An 18,251-nucleotide genomic window follows, 5' to 3' on the forward strand; every position below is an offset into this window, starting at 1 on the left:
TGACACCAGGTGTCAATCAGCCGGCTGCTATTTATACCTGCCCTGCCCTCCAGTCAGTGCTGGAGTATTGTCTCTAATACGTGTCGATGTCATCACTAGCCGTCGTGACTACTTGTCCTTGGCGCTGTCGCCGTAGCGGTAAGCTGTTCCTGATAGCTATTTGTAGTTTGGTGTAGGGCTGGGCGATATATCGATATACTCGATATATCGCGGGTTTGCCTCTGTGCGATAAAGAAAATGATTATATCGTGATATCGTGATATTGGAGTAAACGTTCTCACGCAGTTGCTTTTAGCTGCGGGCATTACACTACAGGCGTTTCTCACTCTTTCTAGTCTCTCCTTCTCACAGAGACTTAAAACAAGCCCACCTTCTTACATGCGTCACATACTGTCGCGCGTGTAGCGTCATACGCCCTCGCCCAGCAGAGAGGTAGCAGCATGGCTAACGTTAGCTGAGGCAGGTGGTACAAGCGGAGCGGTGGGAGTTACAATACAAGAGAAGGTGCGAAACTGATCACAAATGGAGGAAGAACAATTAATGCCCAAAAAAAACAGCACGGGGTCCACCATCTGGCGGTAGTTTGGCTTCTAGCGGGAAGATATTCAGCAGACAACAGTAATATGCAAAGTATGCAGCAGAAGCGTTTCTACAAAAGGTAGCAGCCAACGTTCCCTCCAAGGTGCACGCCTGCGCAATTGCGCACTGCTCAAGCGTCCTCTGCGCACAGCAAATATATGCCGCGCACCAAATCAAATCCCATCTGAATTCTCAACAAAATAAACACATTTATTCTGTATAATTTTGCAATGCAACTCTGAGTGACAGTGACAACAAGCGGACCTAACGGTGTTCGTCAACACCGTTCAATTGAACACCGTTCAATTATTGTAACGTCTATCGAGATGCTTCGAGGACAGGAATTATATCGATCACTTTATTGAGCAAAACTGTTTATATTCGGCCATAACCACACCAAAAACATGAGTAAAAAACTTCTATCTCGAAAAACTAGTCATTTTCTGCCGTACAAACCAGGCCAAAACCAACTTGTCATCTGTCACCAACACGCATACCACTAAGCCACTGGTGCGTTTATGGCCACACAAAAAGTCGAACAACTCAAACACCACACAAAGTTACACTATGACTCCTCAGTCATACGTGTGCTTATTCTACTGTCATTTATTATTAATGTTAATGTATTTATATTAATCATGGAATGCTGTTACTAGAGAAAGTTACAGGAATGCACACTTCATCCTATGCTTACATTTCATTGTGCAACATGAGGATGTTTAAGGGCAACTAATGTGATCTCTGAAAGGGGTACAAATGATTTCCAAAGCAGGACCCCCACCCAGACATACTGTACAATACTAATCCATAGCTTATGAAAAACAAGATTTTTTTTATTTTCATTACAAGTGGGCCAAATCACTAATATTACAAAATAATCTCGTGAAAATGACTCCTCTCATTTGAGTGTTATTATAAAAGATTGGTTTGAGACAGGTGTGCTGCTGGTATTGCCACGTGTGATGTTCACTGAATGCTAAGGGAGTTTTTGTGTTTGCTCAGACACATGAACAATTAGAGGGAACATTAGTAGCAGCACTACTAATTTGTTCTTTCATTTAAAAAGTCACCCGCGATAGAATGAAGAGTGCTTGAAACTCCGCACGTTAACATCTCCGGCCGGTGCCACACCCAAAAAAATGCCAAAACAACCTGCACTGACAAATGAGCCTGACGTCTTCCATTTACAGATCAACACCATATGAAAAACATAGTCACAAACACAAGGAGATAACGTTCGCAGTAACTTATTACATAGCGAAGGACATGGCCCCATAAACATCATCTATGCAACATTTTGACCAGAGAACCACCATTACATGTTATGTAGACCACAAGGAAGTGTTTTCAATTTAGAAAAATAATAATTATATGACTCCTTTAATGCGCCCTATTATATGCATCAAGTGTTCATTCAAGACTAAGGCAAAATATCGAGATACATATCGTATATCGCGATATGGCCTAAAAATATCGAGATATTAATAAAAGCCAATATCGCCCAGCCCTAGTTTGGTGTCTCCTAGCTTCTTGTTTTCCTGTTAGCTATATCCAGTTAGCCGTTAGCTGTTTCCAGTTTTTCTGTTTGCTGGTTCCTGTTTTCAGTTTGGCTATTCCTAGTTCCTGGTTTGTGTTTTACATTTATTTTGGACATTAAATTATGTTTTCCTGCACCAATCCTGCCTTCTCTGCATCTTGGGGTTCGTCACCAACACCTCGTGACAATAGAAATATAATTCACTTCACACTTCACTTCACAATATTGGCATCGGTATGGATAAAATCCTAACGATATACATCCCTAGCTGTGAGCATATATTAATTTGATCAAACATGGCAGAACAGCCAATCGGAGTCGACCATTAACCGCCCCACTATGCAGAAATAAAGCGAATCAAAGATATGAACAGAATGACCAAACTTGGAGCTTAATGCGCATCTGATGGCAGCAAAATAATTGTCAGCCACAACCTGGAGTTATCAAGGGCGCGGAATCAAGGCCCGCTAAAGACAGAATCTAAATGCAGAAAGTTGTGGAAATTGGCGTAATGTGACTGGGATGCTGTCATTGAGAGGATAAGGACAAATCATAATAAAGGGGACAGTGTGCTTGACAAACACTCACCTCCAGAGAGTCTGGCCATCCAGGGTCCAGCACTCTAGCCGGCAACACTGCATCCTTTTCGGACCATACCTGTGCCTGCCTCCAGGACCCGGCCACCTCAAAATACGAAACTAGGTCCAAAATACAGAGCCGAACAGTTCCCATATGACTTCTACATATCATGTGATATCTTTCTTTGGCAAATTTGATGACTACTTGTCGTCCAAAAGATGTGTGAAAGACACCGTGCTACTACTGCTAATGCTTGGAAGTTGTGGACGCGACCACCTATCTTCATTGGTAAATTATTGATAACTTGACAGCTTATAATACTACAGTTGGACTACCAGTGTTGAAACAATAATTGATGCATCCTTGTGTGCTTTTTTTTTACTTGAAAACATGTAAACTCTAATGTATTACGGTAGTCCATTGTTATGTTGTTGTGCTTTTTCTGAATAAATTTCCTTTTTTTTATTTACTCCAAATGTTAAAATGTTCAACCAACATCTAGTTTATTTGTTTTTTAGTACAGATGCTTTAAAACTGTCAGGTAAAAACAATGTAAAAAATTGTGAGATTAATCGAATGATATGAAAAAAATATTTGTGATCCTTTTTTTTGTCGTTTTCACCCAAACTTAGGATCTGATAATCAGCTTGGAATAATTGCAAATAAGTAAGCAACACCACACAAAAGTTTGTAACACAACAATGTTTCCTCCTCAAAAGTTCTTTAAAGTCACGCACGCGAAGGGTTAGTATCTGTTTGAAATAGTGGTGTAACGATATTTTAGACACCGCGGTATTTTGCTTTTAAAGTTTTCACAATATCATGACGCCTGATGGTATCAGACAAAAACTATCAGCGGTTTTTTTATGTCTGGAAAAATAACTACCGGTATATCTCCCAGAAACCTCTGTACGGGGCGGGAAGTGAAGTATGTTCGTAGTCGATGAGAGGAAATGTTTTTTTGGACATTTCCTGAAAAATGTCATCAAAATCTATCCATAACTCTTTTGAGTAATGCTGCCAATAAACAGACAAACAAACCCTGGTGAAATCATAACCTCTTTGGCAGAGGTAAGAAAGTCTGCATTCTGCAAAGCAATACTTTCGTCTCAAGCGTTTCCAAGGCAACACAGAGTCACGTCGCATAGCACGTAGGTAATCACCATAAATAACGTTCAATAATAAAAAAATATTCCACCGTTTGTTTCTCTCAATGTCGCGGGCGGGCTGGAGCTTATCGAGCTGCACTCATGCAATAGGCAGCCTACACCCTGGACAAGTCGCCTCCTCATAAACTGTCATCCAGAAAATATATTTGAAGCCAGAGAAGCCAAACATCAGTTTGTGAGGTATTTATATTATCATAATTTTTTTTTTTAAACATTTGTTTATTGAATTTTTGACATATACATTTGAGAAATACAATTAAATGCATGTCAAATGTTATTTTTTTCTCCCAAACAAGTAACCCACAAAAATGATGGTTAATATAAAATACAAAAAATGATCTAGAAAAAAAACATGCATCAGTCAAATAAATTTGGCAAATATTGACATGAATCCACATACAACTGCACTCTGGAATAAGTGCTTGTGTTTTGAGAGGTAGAGTACAAGTTGTCTAACAGAGATATGCGTTGTGTCAAACTAGTCAATTTATTATTTTTCTCATAACTTGTATAGGCTATATTATCTCCCCCCTAATGTCCCCCCTAATGTATGCCTTCAGTGCCTCCCAGATTACAGAAGCCGACATCCTAGGAGTCTTGTTAAAGAGCACAAAAAAATCTATTTGACACGAAAACAAAATCCACAAAGTCCTGATTTAAAAGTAATCGTGTATTTAGACACCATGGCACATGTGTGGTTGTTAGGTTTTTAAAGGGGAACTGCACTTTTCTTTTAACTTTGCCTATCGTTCACAATCTTTATGAAAGTCACGACGACGGATGGATTTTTTAAATGCATTCTAACTTGTAAATAAACGTAAATAAAAGTTGTAAATAAAGTAAATAAAAAATTGTATTCCGACAAGTTGGAACACTTTGAACGACACGAAAAGACGCTTGGTCTCCCCTCCTTCCCCCACCCCGTTTCTTCATGAGGATTATGCCATCCATCCATCCATTTTCTACCGCTTATTCCCTTCGGGGTCGCGGGGGGTGTTGGAGCCTATCTCAGCTACAATCGGGCGGAAGGCGGGGTACCTCATCGCAGGGCCAACACAGATAGACAGACAACATTCACACTCACATTCACACAGTAGGGCCAATTTAGTGTTGCCAATCATCCTATCCCCAGGTGCATGTCTTTGGAGGTGGGAGGAAGCCGGAATACCCGGAGGGAACCCACGCAGTCACGGGGAGAACATGCAAACTCCACACAGAAAGATCCCGAGCCCGGGATTGAACCCAGCACTATTCAGGACCTTCGTATTGTGAGGCAGACGCACTAACCCCTCTTCCACCGTGCTGCCAATATGGTCATTATTTATCTAAATGGTAATATATGAACATTCTAGCAGTTGGCATCCCAATGACAACAGACCTTGTACAATAAGTGATGTTTTATTATGTTTGTTGGCTCCCATAAGGTCTGCTGTGAGTAATAATCATTGATGAAAAAAAAAAATCAAACGTGATACGTTTTTTTTTTAATTTATGTGCCACATATGCTTAAAGGTATCATAATACGTAAATATTAAATGTTGATGTGCCTGTTACTACATTACATATATACATACATCATGTATATAAAACTTCAATAGAGGCGTTTGGATGTTTTTTTAAGGGCTATATAGGCGGAATAGAGCCGCTCCCTTAGGCTTCATTGTAAGCGGATTTTTGATCACATGTATGTAATATTCAGAAAGAAAAAATAATAACATCCATGTCTTTCGTAATGATTGTTAACGATAGGCAAAATGTCCCCCAAAAAGTGAAGTTCCCCTTTAAAGAGTACATCAATTGAAATTGGAGCATGATCCAAAATAACAATTGCATCATATTTGTATATAGATATAGATGAAAGTAATGTATTATCAACTAGAAAGTAGTCAATGCGGTTGAATGTGTGATGGACGTTAGAGAAGAAGGAGTATTACCTTCTAGAGGGATTTTAAAAAATGCCAGACATCTGACACAGAATATTCTTCCATAAAAGGCAGAATTACCTGAGCGGACCTTGCTGGTGGGCAAGTTTTGGGTGATCAGCGTTTAAGCTGGGAATTGAGCCAACAGTTAAAGTCTCCTCCGAGTATTAAGTAGTGCATTGTAGGGTTGTCCCGATACCAACATTTTGGTACCGATACAGTACCAAAATGTATTTCTATACTTTTCTATACTTTTCAAATTAAAGGGAAGCACAACAAAATTTCATTTTTGGCTTTATTTTAAAAGAAAATGTAATGATACATTAAACATGTTTCTTATTGAAAAAATAATAATTTTGTCATTAAATAAGATAGTGAACATACTCGACCACTTGTCTTTTAGTAGTAAGCAAAAAGCGCCTGATTTGGCTGCTGACGTATGCTGTAAATCACTGTGTAATTTTCAATTATATTATTCTGTCTAAATTATGATGGATTATTAATCTACTTGTTTATTTACTGTCAATATCTACTCACTTTCTGTTTTAACATATTTTATTTACCCTTCTGTTCAAATGTAATAATCACTTATTCTTCTGTTGTTTGACATTTTAAATACGTTTTGGGTGATACTACAAATTGTGGTATCAATCCAATACCAAGTGGTTATAGGATCATACATTGGTCATAATTAAAGATCTCCTGCGTCCAGGGACAGATTTCATGGGTTCATAAACAAAAAGAAAAGACAAAAGATTTTGTGATAATAACATATATCTACGTAAATTATTGCACTATACACTATGTATGGCTCTTGTACTTGGTATTGTTACAGTCGATGACTGCGTAAACTCACCCATGGCATTTGTTTACATTCAGGAGGGCTAGCTTGCTGTTAGTAGTTAGCTATTGTCAGAGGTGGGTAGAGTACCCAAAAATTATACTCAAGTAAGAGTAGCGTCACTTTAGAATAATATGATTCAAGTAAAAGTAAAAAGTAGACATCAAGACTACAGGCAGGCCAGTCTTTTACTAAGAAGCCACGCTGTTGTAACACATGCAGAATGTGGTTCGGCATTGTCTTGCTGAAATAAACAGGGGGCGTCTATGAAAAAGACGTTGCTTAGATGGCAACATATGTTGCTCCAAAACCTGTACGTACCTTTCAGCATTAATTGTGCCTTCACAGATGTGTAAGTCACCCATGGCTTGGGCACTAATACACCCCAACTAATACACCCCCACAGATGCTGGCTTTTGCCGGATGGTTCTTTTCCTCTTTGGTCCGGAGGACACGACGTCCACAGTTTCCAAAAACAATTTGAAACGTGGACTTGTCAGACCACGGAACACTTTTCCACTTTGCATCAGTCCATCTTAGATGAGCTCGGGCCCAATGAAGCCGGCGGGGCTTCTGGGTGTTGTTCATAAATGGCTTTCCCTTTGCATAGTAGAGTTTTAACTTGCACTTACAGATGTAGCGACAAACTGTAGTTACTGACAGTGGTTTTCTGAAGTGTTCCTGAGCCCATGTGGTGATATCCTTTACACACTGATGTCGGTTTTTAACGCCTGAGGGATCGAAGGTCACGGGCATTCAATGTTGGTTTTCGGCCTTGGCGCTTACGTGCAGTGATTTCTCCAGATTCTCTGAACCTTTTGATGATATACAGACCATAGATGGTGAAATCCCTAAATACTTTGCAATAACTTGTTGAGAAATGTTGATCTTAAACTGTTCGACAATTTGCTCATGCATTTGTTCCCAAAGTGGTGACCCTCGACCCATCCTTGTTTGTGAATGACTGAGCATTTCATGGAAGCTGCTTTTATACCCAATCATGGCACCAACCTGTTCCCAATGAGCCTGTTCACCTGTGGAATGTTCCAAATAAGTGTTTGATGAGCATTCCTCAACTTTTTCAGTCTTTTTCGCCACTTGTGCCAGCTTTTTTTAAACATGTTGCAGGAATTACATTCCAAATTAGCTAATATTTGCAAAAAAAATAACAAAGTTTACCAGTTCAAACGTTAGGTATCTTGTGTTTGCAGTGTATTCAATTGAATATAGGTTGAAAAGGGTTTGCAAAACATTGTATTCTGTTTTTATATACGATTTACACAACGTGCCAACTTCACTGGTTTTGGGTTTTGTACAACCTGTAAATTAGTCAATAAGATAATACAAAAAATACTTGGCATTAATTTTGACAGAACATAGGAACTATACCATCTGAATAAGGTAGAGCACGGTCGTTAAAAAAGGCAAGATAGCTCATGCTTCTGGGATTTGTGGTCCTCCAGCTCCAAAATGGTGGCGGCCAGCGAGTATGCCTCCTAGATCGAATCTGAGGCAACTCCCATTTTAATGTTTTTGTCCACAAAGTACGCTGTCTTTGTTGGATCATCCAATCTGTATGTCTGGTCGTTGGACAGTGATCCCACAAAGTCGCTGGAAAGAGAAGTCCAAACCTCACGTTGGGACATGAATGTAGCCTTTTCTTCACCGCAGCAAAGGCGGCTCACGAAGTCGGGAAAAATTTAAATCCTCTCGCTCATATAGGACACCGGAGAAGCCTCACCCGCCCGTTGTAGAATCTGGTTCCAGACTTGAAATAAATGTATTCGTACAACGAGTAGCCGAGAAGGTTTGCCATCTTTTTGCCTGGCGTGCATGGTCCGGTGAGCACGGTCCAACATGGGCTTGTCGTCAAGCCTCAGAACTTCTTGCAAAAACTGAGCAGTTAACTCGGTCAAACCAGGGCCCTCACAGCTCTAGAGGAGGCCCACTAGTTGGACATTATTCCGATACCAGATCATCGCATTTTTAGACAGGTGATCCATGGTGGTTGTTAGCTTGTTGACTCTAGTACGGTGTTTGATTCGCTCGTTAGCATTACCCGCGAGCTCCAGACTAGCCATGGCCTCGCTATGGGACGAGAGAATGATCTCGAATGGCTCCATAACAGCCGCTATATTTCCTCTGACAACAGGTTTAAAATTGTAGAGGATGCTGTCTCGCATTTCGTCCATCTTCAGACTTACGCTCCTAAAAAGAGCAACGACAGACTCCTCCATGATGTCTGGATCCAGAGACGCATGAGGCTTGGAGTGGCTTGGCTTGTCAAATTTTCCTCAGCCAGACATCACGGAATTCATAGGCGCAATCTACAAAAGCGAAGCTGCACACGACAGGTTAGTAAAAAGAATGGTAGAGTTGACGGCTGGAGTTATCAAAAGTGCCAATAAAACATAAAAAAGGTCACATATCCACGGAGCCCGCGCTATTCACGCCCTGCATCGTCCATGAACAACCAGAAGTCCACATATTTACATTATCAAAAGTTAAATTGTTAGAGAACCTTTCTGAGAAACAGCCTTTTCCAGACTGCTATGAACATGTCCACTGTGGAGGACACTGCTTCTCCGAAATTAAACTTTGAAAGTAGGGATGTCCCGATCCGATATTTGGATCGGATCGGCCGCCGATATTTGCCAAAAAATGCGTATCGGCAAGGCATGGGAAAATGCCGATCCAAATCCAGTTTAAAAAAAACTCCGGTCCGTGTTTTCCAACGCACCTATTTAAATAATACATTCCACTTTTCTGCTGCTCCCTATTTCCGTTCCGCATTTTCCAGCACACCTTCAACACATCCACAGGTCTATGGATTCTCACGCAGTTGCTTTTAGCTGCTGGCATTGCACTACAGGCTCTTCTCACTCCTTCTTCCGTCTCCTTCTCACAGACAGCAAGCGCAACTTCTTACACACGTCACATACTGTCACGTCACACGTCACATACGTATACGTCCTTTCCCAGCAGAGAGGTAGCAGCATGGCTAACGTTAGCTGTGATGCTATCACAGCCGCTAAGGTGCACGCCTGCTCAAACGTCCTCTGCGCACGGCAAATATATGCCACGCACAAAATCAAATAAAAAAATAAGCGCATAACAATTTTAGACACACAGACACGACAGAGAAAACCGTTTTCATCAACATTGTTCAAATATACGTCTGTCGAGACGCTTATCTCCATTCGGTGCCACACGTCCATACTATCAAAATGCCGAGGCAAAAATTTCCACATCAACACCGTATGAAAAAATTAGTGATTTTTTTAGTTGTGATTTCCTTCTCTGCATGAAAGTTTAAAAGTAGCATATATCAATGCAGTATGAAGAAGAATGTTTTAATGTAGACATGCAAGCCTTGAAAGAACATTTTGAAAATCAAGACTACATTTCCTGCAAATGGGTGCATTTCTACCCTATATTTTAACTTTAGATTTATTCTCATATCAAACTCTTTTGGCTGTCTTTTTGACACTTACATCAGGCGCCCCCCTCCACACCCCGGATTATAAATAATTCAATGTGATTATCTTGTGTGATGACTGTATTATGATGATAGTATATATCTGATAGTATATATCTGTATCATGAATCAATTTGAATAACTTATTCGGGTGTTACCATTTAGTGGTCAATTGTACAGAATATGTACTTCACTGTGCAACCTACTAATAAAAGTCTCAATCAATCAATCAAAACACAGAATCATCATACTGCTGTGATTATATGCATCAAGTGTTCATTCAAGGCTAAGGCAAAATATCGAGATATATATCGTGTATCGCAATATGGCCTTAAAATATCGCAATATTAAAAAAAGGCCATATCGCCCAGCCCTAGTTTCAATGATGCCATTTCTGTTTGTCATGTATAATTGTGTCTATTTTGTGTTTATCCTTGAACAAACACGTCAGTTTCTTGTTACCAACCATTGTGTATTATTCAAACTCCCCTAATTCAGCTGGCTAGTTGTTATCAAGAGTACTAAAACCCTTTTCAAAATGATTCTGACAACTAAGTAGGCTAAATAACTTTAAACTTTAATACATGCTCGGATAGGCCAGTATCGGTCAGTATCGGTATCGGTCAGTATCGGTATCGGATCGGAAGTGCAAAAACAATATCGGTATCGGATCGGAAGTGCAAAAACCTGGATCGGGACATCCCTAGTTGAAGGACACTAAAGTTATTGTTTTACACTGGATTTTACATTGAAACAGTGGATGTCCCTGCACAATTCCTTGCACTTAAAAATAGATATATGCAGTAATAAATATGATTAGAACATTTTGGCATTATGTTTGTGTTCAATTACAGTAAGTGTGTTTATCCTAAACATTCCTGCCACGTCATTTAACACCATACTACTTTTAAGCTATTTTTGGGGGGGGTGGCCTTAATACCGTGATAATATCGCATAGTGAGATTTGATACCATTAAATCCCTAATTTGAAGTGAACGCGCTTTACATAACTGCCGTTACCGAGCTTCATCAACCGTCCTCGTACCGATTCAGTAATCCACAAGTCAACATTAATCCACTCAAAAAAGAGAATAATTAAGTAATAAAATAATCCATAAAGCAAACACATTTTGCCTAAATGCACACCTACCTAACATTGTATTGATTTATATTTGATATTTGATATGACAACATGTCAAAAAATATGTTCTCTGCACATGAATGCAATACACACATATTATTTCCAGCTGAGGGTAATTGTAATTAATAGAAACACAGTGATGGATCTGTGTGGTCTTTACAAGATGACAACTTTGCACAGCAAACATAGTTGACTTGTTTAAGACTTAAAAAGCAGGTGTTGATAAAAGACATACCTAGTTTGAGATGTTGCATAATGTTGGTGGTGTACAACCTGTTGTGAGAATAAAAATTCTTTTTTTCACATCTTTATTTACACCACTTACACCGCCCTTGGAAGCCAGCCTCTTCCACCTAGGACCAGAGATGCGGGTATGGCTACGCGACACCGAGTTGGACATCTGACGTTACACGAAAGAAGAAGACCACTAACAAATAGTACCGATAAGAGTACATATGAATACCGGTATTCATAAGGAATATCGATATTGGTATCGGTATCAATAAATTCCTAACGATGTACATCTCTATGTGGGCTTTGTACCGAGGATGTCGTTGTGGCTTGTGCAGCCCTTTGAGACACTTGTGATTTAGGGCTATATAAATAAACATTGATTGATTGATTGATCTCTAAAAGTAGTAACTGTAAAAATTACGACCATAGGTTTTCCGATAAAAGAAAACTGGCAGCTCGGTCACCAGAATTTTACCTTGGAAACAACAGTCGTACTATTTTTCCATTTACATTAATGCACTGTAAAAGCACATTTTTTCCATTTACATTAATGCACTGTAAAAGCACATTTTTTCTATGTACATTAATGCACTGTAAAAACAACGACCCTGGATTTTATGGTTTTAAAAAATGGCAGTTAAGTCGCCAGACTTTTACCTTAAATGTAACCATGGTACCATTTTTAGTTTGCAGTAATTTGGTGAAAAAAATTGTGATTAGGTGGCAACTTGTCCATGTTGTACCAAGCCTTCCGCCTGAGTGCAGCTAGGATAGGCTCGGATAGGTTAACTAAATTTAAACAAAATAAATAAACAAAAGCGAAAACTACTATTGGCCTCATGTGTCCGAGAACTTATTTTAAGCTTGTAATCAATAGAACAGTGTATGAATACAACAATATTAGCAAAAAACTCCCTCGTATTGATTTAATACTGATACTACCCTTAGTATTGATACTATTTTGAGATTCCCTTACTAATGCGTGTGCTTACAGAGCCATCACATGTTGTATATGTATGTCGTTTAAAAATTAATATGATCAACTTATTGTGTGGTCTTTCAAAACAAATGTTGATGCAGGATTGTGATAAAACTGCATGACGCTGATTAACATCTGCGTTAGAAATCAGACAGGTGTCACATCAGTGCAGGCTATATCATCACACAAACTCATTAACACTCTCACACACACGCAAGCAGGCACGCACCACACGCACGCATGCACACACGCACGCACGCACACTAACACACACAAACACGCGCGCGCACACAGTGTCGGACTTGACTTGTTAGTGGTTGATACAGTCAGCAGAGGGCATGTCAGAGCGTGTCCCAGTTTCTGTTGTCTTCGGGCCAACCGTTTGGACTCATGTTTTGACACTAAGAAAAAGCGGATGCACACTTGTCACCTCATTCCGGTTTGTGTGTGGCTTTCGCGTGGGAAAAAGTCCAACAATCCTCTTTGTCAAATAAAATAAAAAACAATATGAGTTCTACAAGATCATTAGCTTTACTGTACACGGGGGCTGATAGATCCAAATATCGATATTATTGCTACTCAGGTAGTATCAGAATCGAATCGACACTAGCGTGATGAGATTGATATTTTCCAGAGGTGTGGACTCGAGTCACATGACTTGGACTCGAGTCAGACTCGAGTCATGAATTTGATGACTTTAGACTCGACTTGACAAAATGTAAAAAGACTTGCAACTCGACTTCGACTTTAACATCAATGACTTGTGACTTCACTTGGACTTGAGCCTTTTGAATTGACATGACTTGACATGACTTGCTACTTTCCCCAAAACCCAAAGATGAAAAAGTTATTCGGGAGCGCTCCGTATTTTTCATTGTGTACTTGTCTATCAGCGTTGCGTGTGTCAGCTGGTGTGCTCTCAGTACAACAGCCAATCAAATTAGATCTACTTTGTTTTCATCACACAGCATTCATCCAATCAAATTGCAGGACAACCAACGAAGAAGACATGTCCAAACCACACGCCAGTGAACAAAAAATTATACCTAAAATAATTTCGTTTGGGTATAAAAATTACGAGGTGGTCAACACAAAACGGTTTGCAGTATGCAACACATGCGGTTCGAAAATGACTGATGGAGAGGCAACAACTTCCAACTTCGTCCGGCATTTGAAGTTGCACAAAGAACGGTAAGTTTTGAATGTAAGATAACGTTTATTGGCTAAGTAACGTGACTTTTATTTGCTGTGTAGTTAAATCAGTGAGGCTGTAAACTCACTGCTAACGTTATAACGTTATTGCAAACACGGGAATCTGTTGCAGTTCACTACCTTATTCATACTTTTTGTTCAGTGATTTTTTTTAAGCAGGGTTACGTTAGTCAATATATCACACGTAACGTTAGACGGCGGTCAGCAGCACCGCGTATTTTAGCCACCTAAAAAAAGACAAAAATAGTCAAATAAAGGTCAGTTAAAATGTATACTATATTATGAATATGTGTACCGTTTTAGCTAGCTTTCTGACATACTGTTGGTTGTTTACCTCAGTGGTCCCCAACCACCGGGCTGCGGCCCGGTACTGGTCCGTGGATCGATTGGTATCGGGCCGCACAAGAAATAATTTTTTTTCTTTTCTTTTTTTAATTAAATCAACATAAAAAACACAAGATACACTTACAAGTAGTGCACCAACCCAAAACAACTCTCTCCCCCCTTTTGTTCTGGGCATTGAACATGAAGACTCTTCCTTCACTGTTCCGAGTGGCCATGAGAGTCTTGGCAGTGCCTGCCTCCAGTGCTCCAGTGGAGCGAGTTTTCAGCCATGGTGGCATCATACTACGCCCCCATCGTGCACAAATGACTGACAGACTCTTGGCTAATTTGTTCTTTTGCAAATGCAATGCAGCATAGGGCCCTGCCATATAAAAAGTACAACTTTTTTGTTATGTTCACGTATATATCATGTTTTTTCAATGTTAACACTTTTGTACAAATAAGTACATTTGCACTTTATTTTTCAATGTGTTTGTTCTGTAAAGGAATGAGTTAATGTTTAAAATGACTGGTTAATAGTGCTATTATAAAGTGCAATGTCAGCACAATTTTCTTTCCTGCAATTTAAAATGCACTTGTTTTAAGAAATAAATACAGCGTTTGAAAAGCATACACAATCTGTGTTAATATATTAGTCTGTGGTTAAAAGGACTTGAAAGGACTCGAAACTCAAAATGCATGACTTAGGACTTGACTTGAGACTTTCCAGTCTTGACTTTGGACTTGACTCAGGGCTTGCCTGTCTTGACTCGGGACTTGACTCGGACTTGAGGGCAAAGACTTGAGACTTACTTGTGACTTGCAAAACAATGACTTGGTCCCACCTCTGATATTTTCACTTCACTTCAATGTTTATTTTCCCAAATATCACATATTACTTGTTTCTTTTGTTCAGATAAGTGTATGTAAAAAAATGTAATCCATCCATCCATCCATTTTCTACCGCTTATTCCCTTTGGGGTCGCGGGGGGCGCTGGAGCCTATCTCAGCTACAATCGGGCGGAAGGCGGTGTACACCCTGGACAAGTCGCCACCTCATCGCAGGGCCAACACAGATAGACAGACAACATTCACACTCACATTCACACACTAGGGCCAATTTAGTGTTGCCAATCAACCTATCCCCAGTGCATGTCTTTGGAAGTGGGAGGAAGCCGCAGTACCCGGAGGGAACCCACGCAGTCACGGGGAGGACATGCAAACTCCACACACCACGATCAACAAATTCAAAGCAAAAATAAATCCTTTACTGATCTTTAAAGTTGCCGGTTAAAAATAGCAGTATCGATATTGGAGATACAGTGGAACCGCAATTTACAAAGCTCTCTATTTGCAAACTATTTTGGTTTAAGAACTTTTAGATCTCGCCAAGTATGCCACTGTATGCAAACCATATGTCTCTGTGTACGAATGCTTTATTCATTAATTTTGTGTCCCGCTGGCAGCCATTTTGTGCTTGCTCGTATTGAAAAGTTCGTACCACAACCAAGTTTTTAATTGAGATGAGAACAGACTTTTCTGAAAAAATATGCCAAAGCGGACTTATTTCATAGCAGAGAAAAAGTCTACTTCTCGTTTAGCCTTGTCTCTCCCAACAGACAAACACACACCGCGCCTCTCCCCTACCCCCTCCCTTCTTTCCCTCTGTCTGCTTGTTTCTCTCCTCTCGGGTTAAAGTTAAGGACTTTTGCGATTTCTTAGTCGTTTGTGAGAGCACCAAAGCGACTTCTGTGTGCGCGCGCATGTTAACAGAGCAGCACATACAGCACAGTTGAGCTTGTCGTTGTTGTTGTTGTTATTTTGGCTTGTTAATAAAGAGACAGTTCATGCATTTCCCCTTGTAATATTTGTTTGATACTATATAGCCCTTTATTAGTGATTCTCAAAACCCAAAAAAAGTCTGCGGGCTATAGAGCGTTTTCTATTCGGGCTTCAGTACTATGGAATGTCCTCCCGGTAACAGTAAGAGATGCTACCTCAGTAGAAGCATTTAAGTCCCATCTTAAAACTCATTTGTATACTCTAGACTTTAAATAGACCCCCTTTTTAGACCAGTTGATCTGTTGTTTCTTTTCTTTTCTCCTCTGCCCCCCTCTCCCTTGTGGAGGGGGGGGGGCACAGGTCCGGTGGCCATGGATGAAGTGCTGGCTGTCCAGAGTCGGGACCCGGGGTGGACCGCTCGCCTGTGCATCGGTTGGGGACATCTCTGCGCTGCTGACCCGTCTTCGCTCGGGATGGTCTCCTGCTGGCCCCACTATGGACTGGACTCTCACTATTATGTTAGATCCACTATGGACTGGACTTTCACAATATTATTCTAGACCCACTCGACATCCATTGCATCCGGTCTCCCCTAGAGGGGGGGTCACCCACATCTGCGGTCCTCTCCAAGGTTTCTCATAGTCATTCACATTGACATCCCACTGGGTTGTGAGTTTTTCCTTGCCCTTATGTGGGCTCTGAACCGAGGATGTCGTTGTGGCTTGTGCAACCCTTTGAGACACTTGTGATTTAGGGCTATATAAATAAACATTGATTGATTGATTGATTATATTGTCAGAGTGGACAAGCCTTCACTAAAATATGGGCTTTTATCGAGACTGGCCATTATTCATATTTACGTTGTTTCTCATGGAAAAATTTGCTTCACTATGCAATTTTTTTTATTTACGAACCCCGTTCAAGAACCAATTGAGTTCTTAAATTACTGGATTTTACTGGAAAATATAGGATTTTTTCCTTGGTTTTAGATCGATAGTTTGTAGTATCACCCAATTCAGCAGGACAAGAAGCAGAAGGTATGATGTTTGCCTAACAACTTAAAGAGGTCATATTATGCTAAATCAACTTTACTTACCTTTTTACAAGAACATTGACACTTAACAACGTTCTGCTTGTGTTTTAGTCATCTCCGTGAGCTGCTCCGGTTAAAACTGTCAATTAACGCGCTACTTCCTGGAATCTTGGTCACGTGATCAAGCGACTAGGTAAACAGCGGGAGAGTGACACTTCGTGGGGGCCCATTACTCAATTGTCATGATGACATACACACCAGACAAGTAGTGGCAAGTGGAGAAGTGATCGTTAAACAAGTGGTGTTTTGGTAACCAATCACCAGAAACTGCATCTCTTTTGTGTACCACCAACAGGTGAAAACTTGAGCATATTACTGCAGGTGCCAGGTTAGCCACTATTACGCCATCTTCGGTGTTTCCGTGTTGGCGATGACACAGCAGGTTGAAGTGCAGTGTATCGCCATTTGCTTTATTTATTATTACATCCGGGAAGTAACTGTCGTGTGTATAGTTAAAGTTTAATAATACGTATACAACCATCGTAATATAGTGTTTAGTTGGACTAGACTTTTAACAAGTGCCACGGCTAATAATTTTACCCTTTTCCGCAGGACACCTGAACGTCACATGTACAGTGTGGGCTCACCGCCACTAGAGGACAGTGTAATATTACATTAGGATTTTGGGTCTATCTAACTTTTTTTTTTTTTAACAAAGTAAACGAGAATTGAGAGCACTGTTCCTTTAGGACACTCTAATTAAAAATGTTATCATAAATTAGATTATATTAAAATTAAATTATACTGGCAGTCTTTGCAAGGGTACCTCTCATAATGCTAGTTTTTCCCCAGATAGTCACACACTATTAGAGCTGCTCACTATCTCATGAATATTTCACAATTTGCAATCATCCTTGTCTGCACAATATGATATTCTCTCCCTATTCTCTTCCTATTTGCCCCTACTCTTTTATCCTGATAGTAATGAGAGGTGTTGTATTAATGATCATGCACCCTCAAGCTGTATGGACACAGAGCCAGGCTGTTGGCAAGCGACTGAAGGGTCAGCAGCAGCACTTGAAAGGTTTCTTTAGGTCCATTCATCATTGGTGCCTCTTCTTCTCTTCAATTTGTGTGTTTCCAGACCCTTAAACCTAGCTGTGATGACTAAAAATAACCATCTGCACAACAGAAACAGTACCCATGCAAGAGCTTTGTCAACAATGATATCTAATACTTAATGTTTGTGACTGTGGTTTTTGGAGCTAATAGTGTCAATCCAAAATATTAAAAACATCACTTCAGCAAAAACATATTTGTCTCATTTTTGTATTATCTTGGTAAAAATGCAATTCATATTATAATCTGCAACCATTGTGTGTCGTACAAGATCTGTGACTAGCCAAGATTTCTAAAAACACACACAAAACTCTCTGACTAG

The 18,251-nt window shown here is 40.0% G+C and overlaps 1 protein-coding gene across 1 annotated transcript in view; it reads right to left on the reverse strand.

Annotated features, from left to right (window-relative positions):
- Positions 1–16,933, reverse strand: part of grhl1 (grainyhead-like transcription factor 1) — an 82,075-nt gene extending 65,142 nt beyond the window's left edge. Inside the window, exon 1 of the mRNA XM_061968390.2 lies at positions 16,874–16,933. The gene's annotated coding sequence lies outside the window, so the exon portion shown is untranslated. The remainder of the gene's footprint in view (positions 1–16,873) is intronic.
- Positions 16,934–18,251: the final 1,318 nt, after the last annotated feature.

Source organism: Nerophis lumbriciformis, linkage group LG08 (genome assembly GCF_033978685.3).
Source record: "Nerophis lumbriciformis linkage group LG08, RoL_Nlum_v2.1, whole genome shotgun sequence".
Taxonomy (NCBI): Eukaryota; Metazoa; Chordata; class Actinopteri; order Syngnathiformes; family Syngnathidae; genus Nerophis; species Nerophis lumbriciformis.